The sequence below is a fragment of the Ixodes scapularis genome, unplaced genomic scaffold (assembly GCF_016920785.2).
Source record: "Ixodes scapularis isolate PalLabHiFi unplaced genomic scaffold, ASM1692078v2 PGA_scaffold12__126_contigs__length_90152505, whole genome shotgun sequence".
Lineage (NCBI taxonomy): Eukaryota > Metazoa > Arthropoda > Arachnida > Ixodida > Ixodidae > Ixodes > Ixodes scapularis.
Window position 1 is genome coordinate 55,880,723 of NW_024609838.1, and position 5,583 is coordinate 55,886,305.

Below are 5,583 nucleotides of genomic sequence, written 5' to 3' on the forward strand. Positions count from 1 at the left end.
CCGTTGGAGGCCCTTTTAGTCCCAGCTGAGCCATGCATTCCGTGAGGGAGGGGATGGGTACGGGAAGTAGGCAGAGGTGAGCGAAGTGTTACAAGCGTAGAGTATGTGTTGCGTCTGTCTAGATCTCCGGGCAGTTGGGTGGCAGAGGACTGAGCTGTCCCCTGCCACCTGGAGTTGTAGATAATTAGCGGGGTGATGAGAGTGTTGGTCTGTACTTTGCGGAGGATATGTGCTTGTTTGGTGTTGAGTGAGGGGTAAGGTTCATGAAGGCTGACATGGCTTTTCCTGAAGCTTCTATAGTGTACAGCTATAAGCGTTTTGAAAGTTGAGGCGTCTTCCGCTGACGTTGGGTTTGGCCAGGGGATCGAGAGAGCCCGGACGTTGATCTCGTGGGTGAGTTGATGTGCCACCTCATTTCCCTCAATACCCTCGTGGCCAAGTATCCACCGCAGGGTGACTCTAATGTTGTTGTTGCGGGTTTAGGTTGCCATTAGGATATCATGTAAATGTGGCTCTAATAACCTGTGTTGCATGTTACGAAGTGCTTTTGGCTGAGTCGGTGTAGAGATTAATATTGGCGTTATTGTGTTCAATCAGTGCAGAAGCTTCGTGTATAAATTATATAATCGCGTACATTTCCAGCGCGGTTATATGGGGGGGGGGGGGGGGGGGGGGTTCAAAGGGTTCTTTCATGTGTTTGATAGGTGCGGTACGTTAGGGAGTATAGATTGCGCAGGCGTAAGATCCAGTGTGTTGCGCCCGTGTATAATGTTGTACATGTTTCGTCTGTGTGGAGATCTCTAGCTTGTGCTTGTCGTCGCCCTTTATGGAGGTGTCGCGCCATATCTTGGGGTAAGTGATATTACGTGGGAGGGGAAGGAGTTGGCTAATTGATGTAAGCAAGAGAGGGGTGATTTTAGCTTTTGGGAGGGAGAGGCCTGCTATCTGTCCATGTCTGTGCTGTTGTTTCAGCTCGGCGACGCTGTGAAACAGGTATGTCTGCACAAGTCTTTGGTTTAAGGCGTATATAGAGAGTCCCAATGCCGCTTTGTATAGGGTGTTGAGTGCGAATTCAAGTTTTCGGCTTTGTGTTTGTGTTGAAGGTATGGCGCGGTCTAGAGGAGCTTGCTGTGTACGAGTGCGGTGAAGAGTTGCTTCGACTCTCTCTCTCATGATCCGTGTTTTTTGTTGGTGATACGTCTGGTTAGGTGCGTGACATTTCGGCAGTCTTTTCGGAACTGTAGTGTGTTTGGTGTAGCATTGTTGTTGTGGAGTGTGTTGAATCCGAGTATTCTGCAGAATGTCACCTTCGGTTTTTGTTCGCCTGATATGCTAAGTTGTTCTAGAGTGATGGCGTGTTTTTGGTACTGTGTTTGATTCATGAGGAGTAATTCTGATTTTTGGGCTGAGAGCTGCAATCTAAGAAAAAAGGGGGGAGAAAGGTAGCAACAGCGACTGTTCCTCCTTGTTGTGGACACGTTGCCCAGAGAAGGGAGGAACGGCAGTTCAGATGAAAGGAGGAGGTCGAGTTCCTCTTTGTTCAGTTGGCGCAGGGATAGAACATCGCTCTACTGACCAAGTGGTCAATGGTTCAATCCCTAGAGGAGCGGTGTTTTTGTTTTTGTTTTTCGTAAAGATTTTTTTTTTAATTTTATTGACTAAAACACACATAAGCAAACCCACACCGATGAAAAGAAAACTTAAAGTCCTTATTATCCACCGACGCCAAGAAAAAGTATACAAATATCATTGCTACAAGTTTCATCCCCACGCGGTTTGATAAACAAGATTTGGGCACTCAGGTTGGATCTAAGCCTTTTACGCAGGGGCCAAGACGACGAGGTCGGTCCTTCAGTCGTTTCTTTTACTGTAGCGTTTTCGATATTCATAAAGAAAAAAGTTTAAACATCCGTCATAAACCGCTAAGCTTCGAAACGATGCCGACACTGCTGCTACGTACACTTGGCGGCTGCGATCAGCTGCGACGGCGGCGGGCTTCGGCAACGTCGGCCATATACCTCGGCTGCCTCGGCCGCCTCGACTGCCAGGCCCTGACCCTGTCTGCGAACACTGCAACTAACGGTGCAAAGACTACAACGCTGCGACGCTTCGAGGACTGCAAGCGAGTTGTGGCCCTTTGAGGTCCCTTGTTCTCGCGACCGCTGTGCAGCGACTGTGATGTGTGATTTATCAGTGCGTCTTCTGTGCAACGTTTGGTGTTGTCAGCCCTTACCGTTCACCAACCGACGATCACCTTAATTCTGTGTTTCCGGAGCTGCAGATGGCCGTGCTGCTGTTGTGTACGAAGACGCGAACGGTCGCCGACGTTCTGTGTGTGCATAGGCGCCCGTTCGTTCTTGTTACCCCTTATCGTGTCAACCGAGAATCACATTATTTTTTGTTTCTGGAGCTGCAGACAGCAGTGCTGTTGTTGCGAACGAGGGCGCGAACGGTCGCCGACGTCCCATGTGTGCAAGGGCGCCCGGAGGCGTTGGTGCAAGGAGGGGTGTGTGGAAGTTGCAGCTTTCTGCTTCTGGAAAAGACGCCAGAAAACCAAAGGGTTTTCATTTCAACTCCGGCCCCTCTCCTTCCTCCGAAAATATATCTGCGAGCGCTCATTTCTGTGCGTCGTGGTATTCGGCCAACTTGCTAAAAGCCAGTTGGTAAAAGGCCAATTTGTCGATAGACAACTTGTAGAATAGACCACTCCATCATAGGCCAATTTGCAGATCCCAACTCGTCGAAAACCAGTTTGTTTGGTAGGCTTCAGAGGATTTAAGAGGAACACCCTTATTGTCGTTTCTTGCTCTGCATTGTTTGCCCTTAATTATTTTGTTCACTTTGCTTATCGAAGTACAAGGTACTATCGGGAGAATGATTAAATGCGAACGGCGGAATATGTGGTTTTTGATACACATTGCGTCACCTGGCAGCTCTCTGGGAACTCATGGAAATGTGCGTTAGGAGTGAAAGTACGACTCCTACCAACCCTAATATCTACTGGGAAGTGCTAGACCAAGGGTGCACAACTAAAAAAATAGGCAGGCCAAAATTATGTTTATTAAAAACTGTGCAGGCCGCACCTAGTGCGACGTGTTCCACATTTTGGTTGCGGTCAGGCTTCCGATATCAGGTGTTATCGCATTCGTTTCCGCCTTTAGCACATCTCGCAATGTCATGTCCGTCATGACAGATCCAAGGTAGTTCTTGTTAAGAGTCGTCAGTCATTAGTAGCGTGCTAGTAGTTTCAGGCAGTTGTAAGCCCGATTATACGAGTACATCCAAGACTCGAGAGCTGCTGCCTGCCTGTGACAAAGGAGACTGCGAAATCCGCATAGCTGCGACTCTCATGCCGATTATTTGTCTGTGCGTCTAATTTACTACATTCTTGCCGGGTGCGGCAACCGTTGATCGCCCTGTTTTTGTTTCCTGCGCATAACCAACATGCTCAGGCAGTGCTGTCTGTTGTGAAAATGGTCATGAACACCTATGCGATTGGTCGCCAATGTTGCCATGTGTCCGAGTGTCAACCGACGATCATCTGAGGATCATCTTGGTTCGTGTCTCTGTGCATCATCAGTATCGCTAAAACAGTGCTGTCTATCCTAGAATTGGTTGTGAAAAAAGACGCGACTGGTCGCTCAAATCTCCTTGTGTTTCACAGCAAGATGACATATGCTCTCTGGTTCCTAATCTATTTAAGATTTCAGTGTTTTAGGAAACCGTTTGTGCGACTATGGTATAATCGATCAACCTGCAGATAGTCATGTTCTGACGCTGATCTGGACCGTGACTTCGACCATACTATGGCCAATATTGCTGTCGTCTGCATGCAATGTCATGCTAGCCGCACTTTGGGTACTCTCGGAAAAAGAAGGCTGAACAGCATTGAAATATTGGAGAAAGGAGACGTGTCCTTGTCTTCAAACAATGGCGTTTCTTAGTGGTCGAGACTCCTACGGCATGGTGCGCCGGCCTTGTCGGGGCTCCCAAAGCAGCGGGAGGCTATCGACTGTGCGTCGGCTTAATCAAGCTGAACCAGGTCATTGTCCGAGAGCAGCATATAATACCAACTGTGACCAGGCGTTCGGGTTGCCGGGAAGCGCTACCATCTTCTTGAAACTGGGCGCAATGTCTGGGTTTCGCCAGGTGCGCCTCTTCGAAAGCTGTAAGGAGTACATGACGTTCATTGCACCCTTCGGGCAATTCTATTATCGCTGCCTGCCCTTCGCAATTAAGTCGGCCCCAGAGGTGTTCCTGAGCCTGATGTCACAGATTCTCGAAGGGATTAAAGGATGCTTCAACATGGTAGACAACATCCTGGTGTTTGGCAGAGCCCGGTTTAAACCCGACAGCGGACTACAAGTTGCCCTCGAGAGACTGCAGCAGGCAGGAGTTGTACTGAATGCCTCCAAGTGCCGCCACGGGGTGTCTCCCTCAAGTTCTTCAGTGTGCTGTTGAGCACCAACGGCATAGCACCAAACCCCGACAAGGCACCCCGCCATCACGGGTATGCGATTTCCGACAGACATGCAGGGCATGCAGCGCCTCCTGGAAATGCTGAACCTAATTGAATATTTCTTGCTGTGCCTGTCCACCACCACTGCACAAATCACGCTCGTCCTAAACAAGGGCACAGTCTGGACTTGGGGGGAGGGGGTTCACCGGCTAAGCTTCAGCCTTCGACTCACTAACGAAGATGGTTGCATCCGGCACCAGCGTTTCTTAAAAGAGCCCAGGATATTCAGCAACCGTTTCCGGAGGCACCAGCTCGTACAACCTGGGTACCGTCCTTCTGTAGGAGCAACATCTGGTGAGCGACAAGCGGTTGCCTTTGTGTCGCGTTCACTGACTGCTGCCGAACAGCGGTACAGCAAAATCGAGAAGGAAGCGCTGGGATTCCTGTGGGTCATCCAGAGGTTCATGAAGCTGCACAATCTGAGCTCTTTTTTCGAAACCGACCACCAGCCGCTAGTCCGTTCGCTGGGCTCCACCGACCTCGACCTCATGCATCGTCACGTCCAGCGGTTCCGCATCCAGCTGCTGCGCTACCAGTTCATGGTGCAGTATGTTCCTGGCAAGTGCCTCGCCACTGCCAACATGTCGTCTAGAGACCCCGGGGTCCTCGCTCCAGCTGCGTCTTCTGCGCACACCATCGAGCTCTTCGTGTCACAGGTTGTGACTGCACACTCTAAGACAAAAGGGAGGAGAAAGATAGCAACAGCGTGTTCTCCTCCATTCCACTAACGCGCCCCCGAGCGGATCCGTGAAGCAGGAAGGAACAAGACGTCTTGCTTTTTTTTTGAGGCTGACGGGAGGAAAGTTATTCCACCTTATCTTCGTGAGCTGCTCTAGGCTTTGTGGCTTCTTTATTATTATTTTCTTTCAGACACGCTGAATGTGCAGTTTGATATGCAGTATTTGTGCGCCCACGCATGCCCACGCAGCACGATAAGTTACCTGAAATTGTGAACATTTGTATGTCAACCACAGGGCGTCCATAGTATATTCTGCCAAGAACGCAGAACAGTATGCTGGTTTCTGCCCTTCATTTCGCCAAATAAGTAAACGAAGCCGTCATAA

The 5,583-nt window shown here is 49.7% G+C and overlaps 1 pseudogene; it reads right to left on the reverse strand.

The window, feature by feature from the left end:
• Window positions 1-294: 294 nt before the first annotated feature.
• LOC121835219 lies at window positions 295-1,382 on the reverse strand (annotated as a pseudogene).
• Between the last annotated feature and the right edge of the window lie 4,201 nt (window positions 1,383-5,583).